This window comes from Tachypleus tridentatus, chromosome 6 (assembly GCF_004210375.1).
Source record: "Tachypleus tridentatus isolate NWPU-2018 chromosome 6, ASM421037v1, whole genome shotgun sequence".
Taxonomy (NCBI): Eukaryota; Metazoa; Arthropoda; class Merostomata; order Xiphosura; family Limulidae; genus Tachypleus; species Tachypleus tridentatus.
The window spans coordinates 89,186,688-89,202,969 of NC_134830.1; positions in this window are offsets into that span (position 1 = coordinate 89,186,688).

Below are 16,282 nucleotides of genomic sequence, written 5' to 3' on the forward strand. Positions count from 1 at the left end.
AGAGTTTGAAACTAAAGTCAATCATTTTAAAACTTAAACGTGTCTTACTAATACATTTTAAGCTGTAGAGTCAAGACAAATAGTAAGCCAAGCGAGGACCTCACTCACAGCCGTTCTGAATGCATTGATTTTACGAATGTTTTTCCCAGTGTTTCTTTGCCCAGCAGATAAACAGAATATACCGTATCATGTATCATCTGAGTTCCTAACAGAAACGTCTTTGCTGTCTGTCTGACCAATCTCGTTACTTACGAATACTTCTCATTTCAAAGTAAAAAGTAATCTTTCAGTCAAACTCAAATCTAACAAGTATTTCTTCGTTTTATTTGAATTTCGCGCAAACCTACACCAGGACTATCTGAGCTAGCCGTTCCTAATTTAGCAGTGTAAGATTAGAGGGAAGGCAGCTAGTCATCACCACCCACCGCCAACTCTTGGGCTACTCTTTTACCAACGAATAGTGGGATTGACCGTCACATTATAACGCCCCCACGGCTGGGAGGGCGAGCATGTTTGGCGCGACGCGGGCGCGAACCCGCGAATTACGAGTCGCACGCCTTACGCGCTAGGCCATGCCAGGCCACCGTTATAAGTAAGCTAATAAATTTGTATTTAAAAAATTCAATTTTTCTTTACCAAGAAGAATTTCACCTTTACTGTGTACATGTTAATTTAAACAACAGCTGAAAATAAACAAATATATAATATAAAATGCATAATTTGATTATTGGTTTTAGGAAAGGAAAGTATGTGCATTTTCGTTTTGAGAAGATATTGTGAAACTGACAGCCTATACATGTACGATTTTTACGTTGTCCTTTACTGACCTCGTTTGACTTATATTTATAGAGGTGTCTTAAGAATATGTTTCATTAAACTCACCTCAGTAGATACTTTCACGTGCTTTTTGACAATATGCAACAATAATGTTATTAATTTGTTTATGAACTTACAAACAACACAAAAAACACATGCCCAAGACTAATAAATATTGTTAATTTAAAAACTGGGACAAGGAGTCACAAAAATCAAAGTATAGAAACAAGTTGACTCAAAGTGCAAAGATTACGTTTTCAATCCTTCAACTAAAACGTAAACTAAGAGTCCTTAGTTATAGAATTAAAAATATAATCTTTATATTCTGATTCATCTCGTGTCTACACTTTTTGATTATCTCTAGTGCCCCCTTTTTAAATTAATAATTATACTTGTTTCTTATTTATTACGTTTTTGTTTGTCCATGGAATAAATGGAGACAAAATATTAAGATACGTATGTTTATACAAGTTCAGTTGGATGTTACATGTTTTTCAACGGTTTACAGCTACATTTTTTGTATTCAACTTTCACACTGAACTTATTCGAAATAAATTCAAGGTTTACAACAAATAATAAACAGATGTACATAACTACAGCAAACAAAACGTAAAGTTGTTCTCAAAGGACCGCGTTCAAAACGAAGATTGTTATTACAGATTTAGTGATCTGTTTCCATCAGTGTCACAGTGTAATGTAATAACTATTAAGAACATTTTTGCAACCGCTACCTTAACATCAACTATTTAAAACCAGCAACAGCTATATGCAGTCGTAATGATTGTTAAACAGGCACACGCGATTTTAACAAAGTATAAGAAAAAGTCGAAAAAATCACCACCATCGCCTGTGTTGAAAAATCCACTGTGGTAATCGTCCACTGTTAAAAACTTGCTGAAATATAGTCGAGGAAATGCACTTAGAGACAGCAAATTTGAGTAACGATTAGCAATTGTGGCTCGAGTAAAGATATGCCACATCAATATTGGAAACCTTTCACGTTGGAGTTTCTAAATAATGCGGTAATAAATACACAAGCTGTAGTATCCAACTAAGCACACGTTAAGAAAACACCGGGGTTTTTGATTGTGGAAAGTAAAGGATTTATAACATTTGGCATTTCGACAAAATAAAGAAGGTTGAATTAAGCTTAAAACTATTCTCTCGGTTTTTGCCAAATTCCTACAGTAGATATTACTTGCAATAATTTTGCAGTAGAGTCATAATAGAGATATGTGGCTTGAGCAAACTGTCAGCAGTATATCTTCAGCCTTGTTTGCTTGCTTTCTTCCAATCGCCATTTTTATATTTTATCAGTTTTTAATTGTCTTGTATATTTGAGTTTTTAATGTATAGCAAATGACAAATATATGTCTACAGCAAGACATAACTCTGACAAAGTGCGTACAAAATTTTAATAGTAGAAAAGCAGACTTTTCAAATAAAACAAATACGTCTAAAGCAACACTTTAAATAAAGCTTTGTATGTTTTAAAGTAGTTTTCTACTGAGTCAAATGGCTTTGCATCTGAGGTTTCGTGTAAACACGCGTTTAACATGCGCCGAGTACAAAATTAACCGTTTAGAACAACACTATATATTAGGTACTTATAATAATGTAAATCAGCTTTAGATGAAATATAATTAACTTTTAAACAGGTTATGAAAATTTGTAGCACTTCATATAGTATATTTGTCCAGGTTTTAGTGCAAAATACTTAACTGATTTTTCTCCAGGCTTGTGAAACAAAAATAAACAAATGTTGTTTTGTCTAGAAGCGTGACCTCATTCATTTTGCTTGTTATCAATGTTTCGGTGGTTTTAAAAATTGAAAAGGAAAGTTTCGAGTGCTGTTTAAAGAATAAATCTCATTTTCAAGATGTTTTAGCCCAAATGTTCTATTAGAATTTTGAGAAAATTTTTATGCAATCTCTATCATGAAAAACGATAGCGGTTCATGATAAATTGGGCCTGGCATGGCCAAGCGCGTAAGGCGTGCGACTCGTAATCCGAGGGTCGCGGGTTCGCGCCTGCGTCGCGCTAAACATGCTCGCCCTACCCAGCCGTGGGGGTGTATAATGTGACGGTCAATCCCACTATTCGTTGGTAAAAGAGTAGCCCAAGAGTTGGCGGTGGGTGGTGATGACTAGCTGCCTTCCCTCTAGTCTTACACTGCTAAATTAGGGACGATACAAAGCTCGAGTAGCTTTGTGCGAAATTCCCAAACAAACAAACAATCATGATAAATTAAAGACCATTACTATAAAAAGCTTGGTTTTAATTTTTATTTTTATTTTAGTCCAAGAATACTGGTGGAAATGAAAAAAGGACTTCACTAGAACAATTCTTCAAAAATTGACGTTATAAATGATAGATTGGACTTCACGTTTTTTTGTTTTTTTTCGATTACATTCACAGCTTCGTTGATGAAAACAAATTATATTTTCAGCTTACAATTGATTTATGTGCAACATTTGGTCCACAACTTCGAGACGTCACGCGTATTTACACTAATGATAGCGTTCAAATATAACCCTAATGGACAGTGTTAAACAAAAACAAAATTATTCATTAAATAAAACCGGTAAAAAAATAACTTTTTATCATAAAAGTGTTAAATTAATCACGAACTACAACCCTAAAAATCACAGTGTGATTTTTAAAACCCTAACCTCTTATTCCTAACAAAACATATATTTTTATTTAACAAATAAGGCACGGCATGGCCAGGTGGTTTAAGGAGTTCAACTCGTAATCTGTGGGGCGCGGGCTCGATTCCCTTTTGCACCAAATATGCTTGCCCTTTCAGTCGTAGGGGTGTTATAATGTGATGGTTAACCTTACTATTCGTTAGTGAAAGAGCAACCCAGAAGTTGGCGGTGGGTGACGATGAATAGCTGCCTTCCCTCTAGTCTTACACTGCTAAATGAGGGACGGCTAGAGCAGATAATCCTCGTGTATCTTTGCGCAAAATTCAAAATTTTTTTTATCGCACTATGAGATATTGAGTCAAAAATAAAATATAAAAACACGTCCAGTCCACTGACCTAGTTAATTTAACTCACGCAAATGATAAATATTTGGAAAAGTGAAGTTGTTGACATGAAAAAGACATATTATGTAATTTTAAAACCAGATTAAGATTACATGCTCCATATATATTGAATAACCACATAAAAAGTATTTGTACCTGAAAGAAGGTCATCGTACCTTCCTCATATCATTGCTGCTTCATTGCTTTTAAATTAAACTAGAATAAGTTGTTGATATTTCGACCTAGTGAATCTTCTATAGTCACAGTGAATTTCTGGAGCCATTTTGAATTTTTCAGATCCTTGAATTTTTTCCGGGTAGTTTTGCTGCGAAACCTGGTCCTTGGCCTTGATTTAAGTTGGCCTAAAGCAATGATTTGTAAAGAATGAAGAAGGTCACCGTCCGATATTTGTGTACAGTAACGTTTAACGCCCTCTTATGAAGAATAGATTATTAAATTGTCCTTTTAAATCCTTGTACCAAGAGGGGTCGTTGAATTTGTGAGCACGTCTTAGTTGTAAAATTGCAAAAAGAAAACTTACATGTGACTAGTTTTTTCTTAAGCTTGTAACATAATTTTACAATAACCATAATTAACTTTTAAAAATCACAGTGATTATTCCACACAGTTGTCGCTTTTGCTTCCTTAATATGACGTTTTCTAGTTTGTTTGTTTGCTTTTGAATTTCGCACAAAGCTACTCTAGGGTTATCTGTGCTAGCCGTCCCTAATTTAGCAGTGTAAGAGTAGAGGGAAGGCAGCTAGTAATCACCACCCACCGCCAACTCTTGGACTACTCTTTTACCAACAAATAGTGGGATTGATCGTAACACTATATTGCCCCCACGGCTGAAATAGCGAGCATGTTTGGCGCGACGGGGATGCGAAACCGCGACCCTCAGACTACGAATCGCACGCCTTAACACGCTTGGCCATGCCGGGCCTGACGTTTTCTAAATTAGTTTTTGATCAAGTTAATGCAATAATAGGTCTTTTATCTGTGTAGCTTTATTTACGTATTCTTCCAATCATCCGCAATAGAAAATGCACACTGATGACAAGAAAAAAAGAAAAATCAAGTCACGAATATTAATGTTATAATTTACAATTTAAATTTTTATTGTTTATCTTTGCACAGCACGTTGCTATAGTAACGCATGCACTAAATTCAGGCGTTGGCTATCGAAATTTAATTTTTAAAACATCGGGTAACCAAAATTCAGTTACACTACGTAATCATCACTGCTGCTTAACCAAAGTAGTTATTATTTGTTAAAACACATATGCCTCTTGGTGGCTCAACTGAAATCTAATAACAGAACAAATCGGGTTGGAATATCCCTAGCAGACAGAGCACCGCTAGCCCATTATGTAGCTTTGCACTCAAACACAAGCAGGCAAAGTGTATATAAAATATTTATAAAGTAGTAAAATGGGTCTTGAAAATTGAGAAATAAAATTAATGAAAACGGAATTTCGAACTTGTGAAAATACAAAAATGTAACTTTATATGTCTCTGTACGTGGAACAGTGTGGCCAAGTGTTAATCATGCTAAAACTATACATCGGCGGGTTCATGGTTCACACCCCTATATGCTGTAAAAGAGATGATTAAATTCTAGGAGTTTGCGGTTGGTATTACTGATTGTTTGCCATTTCTTCAGTTCTACTTTTAATATAGATTATTAACTCAAAATTTGAAATAGTATACGGAGAAATCCCTTTTGTAGCTTCGCGCCCAAAACTGAAACATCTAAGCAATATACGCTTATGCACGTAGCATAGCTGTTTTATTCCAAATTTTTTATTGTGTTCTAAAAGAAAGCGTCAAAAGTTTATTTTAAAATACAGAATATATTACAATACATTATAATATAGAGCAATGGTGGTAGATAAAGTCTAACGGCAAAACCCAAACCTAATCTCACGTTTTTTCGAAACCTGTTTATGCTGATATTCCACACAAAATTCAACTTTACAGAATCAAAATTAACATTTATTATTCTTAAGTCTTGAAGTTTTCTTTTTTAATTTCGCGCAAAGTTACATTAGGAATATTCGCGCTAGCCATCTCTAATTTAGTAGTGTAAGCCTAGATGTAAGGCAGCTAGTTATCACCACCCACCACTAACTCTTGGGTTTCTCTTTTACCAACGAATAGTGGGATTGACAGTAACATATATCGCTCCCACAACTGAGAGAGGGGGAGGATGTTAGGTGTGACGAAGGTTCGAAACCACGACGTTTAATATTACGAGTCAAGCGCCCAAGCCACCTGGTCACACCGGACCTGAGTCCTGAAGTATATTAAATGAAATGAAAAAACGTAGTAATAAGGTTGAGTGTACTTGAGTTATAGTTATAGTTATAAATTGGTTTTGCCTTTAATGCACTTGCAGAAACATTTAATTCTCATCATGATTTAGTGTTTGTTCTCATATTGATACTGAACATCTGTAGAAATTCGTCAAGATGCCATTTGTTCTTTATTTTAATAAAAAAAAATTCTTTGGATATTAAAAACATATATCAATTAATTACATGTAGTCGAGATCAAACTTATTAGATAATTTTAAAATAAGTATAATTCTGTAGTGATTTGGCTAATTTCACTATAAATAATCACTGTTTTGCTTCATATCGCAGTGTTTAATTAAGGTTATCACCGCATGTTTTCTTGTTTTGACCCTGAAGTGTGTGCATTAATTGGAAAGCTGAAATATTCAGTAAGAATAAAAATGCCACCAGAGGGCTTTGTTTAACATTGCATAACGAGAGACGTTGTCTTAACCACATTTGATAGTTTAAACGGATATCTTTTTTTTTTTTGTATTTGTTTTACAATCGGTTGTTTGTAAACAGAAAACTTAACTACACAGACGAAATGCTTAGCAAAGTGTATCTGAAACGAAATACTTCAATAAGTAGTGTTTCTCATAAAAATATCTGTAAAGCCTTTGATCATAAATAAAAAAATCAGTGAAGATACTTAATTAAACAAGCCCAATAGTAGGGATAATTTGACATATATTTTTGACTACAGCTAACTTCTACTTGTACTGTAACCACAAGTGTCGTTACAGATGGCTGTTTCTCCCAGGATCCTTTACCAGACATTCGGTCAAATGACGAAACAAGTTGCAATCATTTCGAGGAACGTCCATTTTCATCATGATTTAAAAACAACAACAAAGAACATGTGGTTACTTTTATTTTTATTTCTCTGGGTTTCTTGCTGATGTTAAAAATAACATGTTTGAGAAAAGCAGCTTATATTCACCAAAAAAGGAAACATAAAACGCAAAGTCAGATATAGTAATGTATAATCGAGCCAATCTTGGACTACTGCAGCGTTTCTTAAGCTTTTCAATACCAGGGGCTGCCTGGCTGACTCCGAAAATCATTGAGGACCACTAAAATGCAAGTGCAAAGAAAAACCAATTTAAGTACGAATATCCTGTCTCTCTATATCTGTTTATTATTTTCGTGAAACTTAGCGTACTGAAAAGGTGGCCATGATGGACCCGTCAATGGTTGGAGGACCGGTGATTACGAAGCGCTGATTTTGTGACTAGTGTATGAGGCTACGTATCGCAGAGTCCAGAGTTCGAAAAGTGATAATTATAAACTCGCTTTGTACTTAAAGCTTTACATATAGAATGAGTTCAATTCATAATAGCGTAACAAAATTTGTGTGGCTAAATAGTCTCTAACTTTGGTGTTTAGCTAACGTGATGAAGAGATGCTGCTCTTGTTGAAAATTCGAATCCCAAGTCTAATATATCGTTATAACTACTTTTGATGAACTATTAGAGACGTTTACATTATTCGAAGTTAATAATGTATCATAGCTGAAAATAAAACGATTTGGAATTTTATTCTATTTACGTGTTAAAATAAATTTCACACCTACTTAAAAATCCTGGCATATAAATCCTTTAAACGCAGTAGATCTTTCTGCTGTTACACCAGTTTCATTGAACTACGTGGGGATAAACATTTAAAAAATATTAGGGTTTGTATATGCTATCTTAGGTAAAACTTAGCATGTTAATTAAATTGTGAATGCTTTTGAGTGTATTTAGGTAAGCTGCGTTAATAAAAAAAAAGAAAGAAAAACGAAAGAAAACCATATAAGCATGCATGATTTTAGATATTTATTACTATCTCTATTGGCTCATTTACGCGTTAAGTTGAATTTCCTAAACATACGTGATAAATATAGCTATACGTTAAAAGTCTATCTTTTGAAGCGTTTGCATTATTGTATTTATCTTTAAATGTGACTTATCTTTTGTGTTAATCCCATATGCTTTCTAAATACATTGGGTCACTTTATATTACACGGACGGAACAGTTAGAGGGAGACAAAAAACATAACATTTAACAAATGAGTCTTCAGTGCAGTCTGTGGAACAGGAAAACTCGCTCAGAAAAGTATTTAGGGCAGCATTGGACTCAGTAACCACAAATATGGTTACTAAAAAGAACACACTGATCCAAAACAAAGAACTATTACAATGAAGCTGAGCATATCTCCTTGTTCCGTTATACAACAGCAATAACAAAAGATTTGAATTTGGTATAACCTCGTAATTAACAACTTCACAAAACATATTGCAGAAAAGAGTCCAGCATGTAAGAAATGTAAATTTATACTGACTCTTGATGCTACATGGTTGTACGTAAATGACTACAAGAGAAAAAAGAAAGTAACCTACTGTTATTCACTGAATACAGAATCGCACGTGGTACCAAGATTGCAAGAAGTTTTATATCAGGTTTCAAGGTATGCGATTGATTTAATCACAGAAGGAAAGTTCTATCTGAAGTTAAGATCAATTTACTTTGCTATTAGGCTGAGAAACCCTCTCGAAAAAATCTTAGCTGTACAGAAATGACTTAACAAAGTTACAATCGACCAAGACAAAGCTATTTCTGGAGAAAGGTGGTGCCAAAAGAAAGTGGAATCACAACAATCTCCTTAAACCACCCTACTATAATGTTCCTTAATATACAATCTCCTTAGACCACACCTCTCTAATGTTCCTTAATATACAATCTCCTTAAACCACACTTCTATAATGTTCCTTAATATACAATCTCCTTAAACCACCCTACTATAATGTTCCTTAATATACAATCTCTTTAAACCACCCTACTATAATGTTCCTTAATATACAATCTCCTTAAACCACACTTTTATAATGTTCCTTAATATACAATCTCCTTAAACCACCCTACTATAATGTTCCTTAATATACAATATCCTTAAACCACACTTCTATAGTGTTCCTTAATATACAATCTCCTTAAACCACTCTACTATAATGTTCCTTAATATACCTACAGCGGACATTTTTACCTTTTTAAATATCTTAGAATATTAAATTGGCTAGTTTCTAGATTAGAACACTAAAATGTTAGTTTCTTTATAGATTACAATATTAAAACATTAGTTAGTTTATAAATTAGAATACTAAAACATTAGGGGTCCGGCATGGCATGGTGGTTTGACACTCAACTCGTAATCAGACGGTCGCGGGTTCGAATCTCCGTCACACTAAACATGCTCGCCCTTTCAGTCGTGGGGGCGTTATAATGTAACAGTCAATTCCACTATTCGTTGGTAAAAGAGTAGCCCAAGAGTTGGCGGTGGGTGGTGATGACTAGCTGCCTTCCTTTAGTTTTACACTGCTAAGTTAGCGACGGCTAACGCAGATAGTCTTAGTGTAACTTTGCGCGAAATTCAAAAACAATGAAAATAAAACATTATTCCGTTGATAGAAAAGTGATGTTTCCCTGATGTGGCTATTCTACAATATAATCTGATATCACGGAAACATTGCTGCGGAGCTAAGAAGCACGTGGAGGAGAAAATAGGAATTTTAATATTAATATGTTAACCTTGATAATAGTTTACAAAATATATAAATGAATATTCTTTTTCATACAATACTCATATTCTGACTGGTTTCAGACTAAAAGATTTAAGTCAAGAAGTTATTCTTGGTATTTCTGAAATTCTTTTTTAATAAAGTTTAAGTATTTTGGTTAAGCTCTCCTGATTTTACCATCGTAGCGGTAAGCATACGTGCGAATAACGGAGAGTGCTGAGATCTTTATTCTTATAATATAACTCTGAAAAAGCTTTTTAAATTACCTCTTGGCATTACTGAAGGATTGGCTACTGTTATTTGACAGATAAAGAAATAAGTCTAGCCGAGTAATTCAGACACTGTTGAAGCTCGCTAGGGTCAATAAAGAACACAAAGTAATGTTAGTGTCTATCTTTTAATCAGGTCTTTGTCTTACATACCGTGTCAATGTTCTTTTATTAATGTGTTTTCATTGAACAGTGTGTTTGTCCTCATTGTTTTCACATACATTATCTTCAAAAAAATACACTGATCTATTCAGTTCTTTCAACTCAGGCTTTTTTCACATTGTTGTTAGCAACTCTTGTGGTTCGAGATGCTACATAGGAAATCAGATTGTAATATGTATTGATTTGTTTTTAATTATTTACACAGGGTCTTTACTACATCAGACATGTAGAATCATTTGGTGATTCTGTGACTTTATAGATATTTTAAACTGTTCTTGAGACTAACTAAAGGTTTAATGTTTGCAACAAGCAATATGAGAGATGAGTATATCAAAGTCTGTCTTTATCGCTTTTTCAATGTCTTAAGAAAACAAATAGAAAATACGAGGTTCTTTGTGTGAATGACTGCATTTTTAGTCCTAAAAGTAATATAACGTAGTTCCGACACTCTGCTTCTGCGCAAAACTACATGTGAACGCTTATACTCATGTTTTGATTTACCATACTTTAATAAAACCTTTATTTCACCTACCATATAAGATAAAAATATCTCTTTACTGAGAAGGGTTTGTATGTTTCGTAACAAACACTTTCATCTTGTCGTATTGTTTGTTTTGGAATTTCTCATAAAGCCACACGAGGGCTATCTGCGCTAGCCGTTCCTAATTTAGCAGCTTGAGACTAGAGGGAAGGCAACTAGTCATCACCACCAACTCTTGGACTACTATTTTACCAATGAATAGTGGGATTGCCCGTCACATTATAACGCCTCCGCCGCTGAAAGGGCAACCATGTTTGGTTCAAGGGGAAATCGAACCCACGACATTCGGATTACGAGTGCAGTGCCTTAACCGCCTGGCCACGCCGGGTCCATTTTGAGTGTACGATATACACTCAGTTTACACGTTTTATTGTTCGATTTATTTTGGAATTTCGCGTCAAACTACTCGAGAACTGTCTGTGCTAGCTGTCCCTAATTCAGCAGTGGTAGACCGGAAGGGAAACAAAGAGTGAACCAATCCCCCCGCCAACTCTTGGACCACTTTTTTATTAACGAAAAATAAGATTGACCGTTGCATTAAAATGCTCCCATGGCCGAAAGGACGAACTGTTCAGTGAAGGAGATCCTAACCCGTGACCCGAGTTGAGCGCCTTAATAACTAGATTATCCCACGTTTTATATTTTGTTCAGGTAGATGAACCAGTGTCTATAAATTTTGTTTAAAAGGAACGAGGTCTTTCTCTATTTTTTTTTTTTTCTATAAAGACGTCATATTCCTACTACAGAGAAAAGTGTGAAATAATAAAGCATCAGAAAGGTTTTAATATCTGTCTCTATCCAGGATTTCCAAGCTAGTGTTTTAAAATGCTCGTGTTTTTCCAGTACCAGAGTTCATCAGATTGGTTGGGGTATAATAGACATGGTAATGGTTTTGGAACTAGTTATATTACCAACTTTCATAAACAACGACTGTTATGCTGCTAATTGTAATTATTATTAATTTTATTTAAGTCCTTTAAAAATTATATTTTTAAGGTAAAAAATACTTTAACTCTTTAGTTTTATTTATAACACCAATTTTTTATTATTGTTATTATAATTTTTCTATTAATTCCATCATCCCTCAGGACCAGCAGTTTTTTTATTTCGAGTACCCGCATCACGTCAAACAATCACTACGTCAGAAAACCACGTCAATAATTATTAGAAATTATGGATGAAAGTAAAGAAGAATAAGTCACAGTATTTCAACCACACTAAATTTACCATATCCAAGTGCCGACAAAGACAGATTGGCTGATTATTTAAAACTAGTGAACTGCCTTTAAATACTGCGTGTAAAATACATATTTAACTCTGTTTTTCCAACGTTTATCTAGTTAATTCTATGACTCTCACAGCAGATGATGTTCTCAGGTGTGGTGGAATGGAGGTAAGGTTCCAGAGTGTATTTAGAGAGAAACGTTTATGGATTAATATGCTTGGAAGTAGAAGTTATAGACTTTAAGACTTTGAGACATGACCTGTAATTGACGGATGATCTAGAGAATGCAGTGGCCTGTTTATCTATGTTGGTAAATAATCTCAAAGAGAATGAGATATTCTGTAGTAATTTAGAAGATATTAAGTTTCTACAATGTATACATAAACATGTCATATGATGAGAATACATCTGAAAGCTGCTAACTGAATCAGTGAAATTTTAAAAGTTATCGAGTAAGACAGAATTTAGTAAGGTTAATAAACACTTTCGTCGTCATTCCTCACTCACAACAGGTGCTTTAATATGATGAAGTGCTTTAAACATAAAAGTATCACGTGAGTCAAGCAACTTCAATGATATCTCATAAATTGCTAAGGATGAAAATTGACAAAAATCTAGGTTTTCATACGGTTGTTTCAGAATAATAGTTATTGCTGGTAGGTAAAGTTTATTAACTTTTAATGATTGCAGGGTCCCTCCCTAGCTCTCCCTAGTGGCTCAAACCGCGTTTCAGTACCCCTCGTTGTCACAAATTGATGTTTAACAACATGCATAATGACTGTAAGAATATATTCCGAGGTTACAATAAGTGTTTATTCTTTGCTGTGTCTTAAAATGGCTTTCAATGTATGAACAATTTTCTCAGTTCATTGAGATACAATTAGAGTAAAAAGAAATCGTATTCGTGGAAACTGCAGCTCTTTAAAAAAATAAAATAAAACTGGTTTAAGTATAATGGAATAGCAGGAAATATGTGAATAAAATAGTGGTTTTACTGTATTTTCTACATTACAAAGTTTAAGAAGGTAAAAACCAAAAGCCTCAATCAAAGACTCAATATACACTCAGCATTCTTTATTATTGTAAACACAATAAGAGGAACCTGGCATGATCATCTTCAACTTCTGAGGTCGTAGCCATTAAGTTTCTTTCTTTCAACGTCCGTTTTTGAATATGGGTCCTTAGACAGCTATGTGCGTCATTTCAGATGCAAATTGTTAATTTATTTCATATTTAATGGTCGAACACATTATCACGTTAACAAGAAATGCGACTGCCTGTTTGAAAATGCCTTTAAGCTCGTTCGATATAGGTCCTGACGTTATAGCTCCCGGAACGGTGAGGCCTCTGACACGGATGTTTGAACCATCAAAAGCAATGCCACTTTGCATGAAGCAGTAATTGGACACCCAGCGTTCCCTCGTGCATGATGGCGATGACATCAAATTCCTGCAGTAAGCGAGCTAGTGACGTCATTTGCCCGGGACTCACATGTTAAGTTTTATACCAAGTGGAAACCTGTTTTAGGTTAATCGGCACCCACTTGACGTAGTCCAGGTTTGTAGAGTGCCTGAAAACAGTGTTTGTGTATGTTGTTAGTGAAGCAGTTCATGTCACAGAATCTCAAATGTACTTTTTCTGCACTTCAATCATTAACTTCAAAAACAAAAAAGACACCGTATATAGCTTTACTCTTCTTCACTCAGCCATTGTCTAAAGAAATATGTTTTTTAATTATCTACTCGAATCGTTAATTAAGATTACGTTAATTGATGTCTGGATACTTCGAAATTTTCATTTAAACTTTCACATTTTGCACAAACATAGATTTGACATTAACCTATGTGAAATTATCTTGAAGACTAGATATTAGCAATTTTAATTAAAACATGTCTTTAGATTTGGTGGAAGCTGATAATCCGGGTGAAAGATGGGAAGAGCTATTTTGTTTAAGTGTAAAAAACTACGAATATAAACCTCGCTGTGATTTAAAAATAATTGGTGTTTACAGTTGGTATTAATTCCTGTGAACTTGCAAATCTCACCCTTTGCGTAGCAGAGGTGTAGGAAGCAAATTAAGAGAGGGGAGGCAGGTTTATTTGACCGAGCGAATGTACGTCACAGGCGTACCCATTATGACGGGGGTACAGGGTTTGCTTTAGAGCCCTGGAAGCTTTTGGGTTCTAAATTAGAGTTTCTATGGATTATTCTGTTTTTTCTGAAAGTAATTTTCCGAATTTACCGGGACAGATTACAAAGTAGGGTCCAGGCCTTCAACTATGCTTCCTACGCCATTGCATTGTAATATATATTTATATACGGCTGGTACATTAGGAAAATAACTATCGTGCTGTAGGCATTAATATTTGAAATGTTGCTATTACCAAATTTAGAACGCATAAACACAACAGTATTATTACCATATTACATGGCCAAACCATTTCTATGTCTGAAACCACTGCGACTGCATCAAATAAATGTGTTTTTGTCGTTGTTTTGGATATGTGTGTACCAACGTTTCATTAAGCAAGTTCTAAAGAGAAGCCATATAAAATCACCACAGGTTACTCAATTGGACACTGAATCAGTAAGCAGTTAAGAGTTTTTGATGGCTAAACATACGTTTTACTTATTACACTATAAGACGCCCAAATTTCACTTTTCTTTGCTTCTTTAAATTATTAGCTCTAAAATGCACGTTTTCTATTTTGTGTCATTCCGCCATGGACTACAGACTTTGCAATTAACGCAGTTTTTCGAGTGCACAGATACAGAGTGAGAGCTGGAAGTAATCTATGTCCGAGTGTAAACATCCCTTATTTAAAGGTAAAATAGGTCCAAGGAACTCGTCCGTTTTTGATAGTAAATCATACAAACAATTATGAATTCCGTTATTGCTGTAGTGGTTGTTTATTATACATATCAGTACTATACCCCCAAATTAAGTTTAAAGAGCGAGCCCACTATTTTGTGGTTCACGTCTCACTGCCGCAAGACGATGGTTTCTTTTATTTTTAGAGATTGTAATGTGATACAAGAATGACGGTCAAATTGCACTATTTAGCCAGATAATAATAACCGAAGAATTAATGGTTCACTACCTGGCCTACCTTTGCTCTATCAGGCCTTTGTGTAGCATTGCGCGAAATTACGAAACAAAAATCAATAAATATTTGTTTATGATACAAATAATTTTAGAAAAAAAAAGCTAGTTGTTACGTCTTTACTTTTCTTGATTTTGATCATGTTAGAATTATCCTAATAACGATATATTTCTATCCTTCCCTTTACGCTTTTTGCATATCTGATGTGTACAGTCACATAGAGTTACACAGAATCACTTTTTTCCAACATTTAAAACCTCAAACAGTGTTTTTTATTCCTGAAACACTGTTTGTGACCTCACCGCCAGTGAAGGTTAACGAAGATCATGTTTTCGTCTCTCTCTGTGTATGTTTGTAGGTAAGATTTCTCGAAAACGGCAGAATGGATTTTGACGAAAGTCTGTATATATATATATTTGGACTATAATTTAATTTAGAACTGATTAGTTTTGAGGTCAAAATCACCACAAAGTCACGAAAAATCCCTCTCTGTAAACATGGGGACTGATTTTTCACACAATTCTTTCTCAATAATTCAATCAAAAATGATCTGATTTTGACGAAACTTGGTGGAATTATGTAGAATATTATTTCTTATTGACCTACCATTAATGAGCCGTGTCCGTTGATAACGACAGACCCATTTTCAATTGTTTTTTTGAGAGCCTAATATGGTCAATGTTGCATGGCAAAGTTATGCTTTACTGAGCGCCATCTGGCTTATTTTGTTGTTAAATGCAATTCTACACAATGGGCTATCTGTGCTGTGCTTACAACGAGTATTGATGCTAGGATTTTAGCGTTATTAGGCTCGGAGAGAGGATGCTAAAACTTACCTAGTCCAATGATTTTAGCAAAAGAAAACATAAATCCTAATGATATACTACCCTCATTTATCTCCTCATGGCAGTACTTGAAATTCGCTGAACAAATCGTCTGTAATTAGTACTTGATGAAATAAAATTTTCGTATGATAAAGTATTATTATAAGATTTTCGTGCTTGTTTGTGGCCTTTGCAATTAAATTAAATCTGAATACTCTTGCACGCAACCTTGATTAAGTAAAAGACTGCGAATCGTAGTAGTAAGTGCTTTTGACTCGCATTCCAGGTTTGCCTCCGTCATGATTCAACTATGATATAATTTGCCTTAAAAATTAATTCTGTCTTAAATTATTACTTGAAGTTTCTTATGCATTACAAAGATAATTTTCTGATAAATTTTCGCTGTGTTCT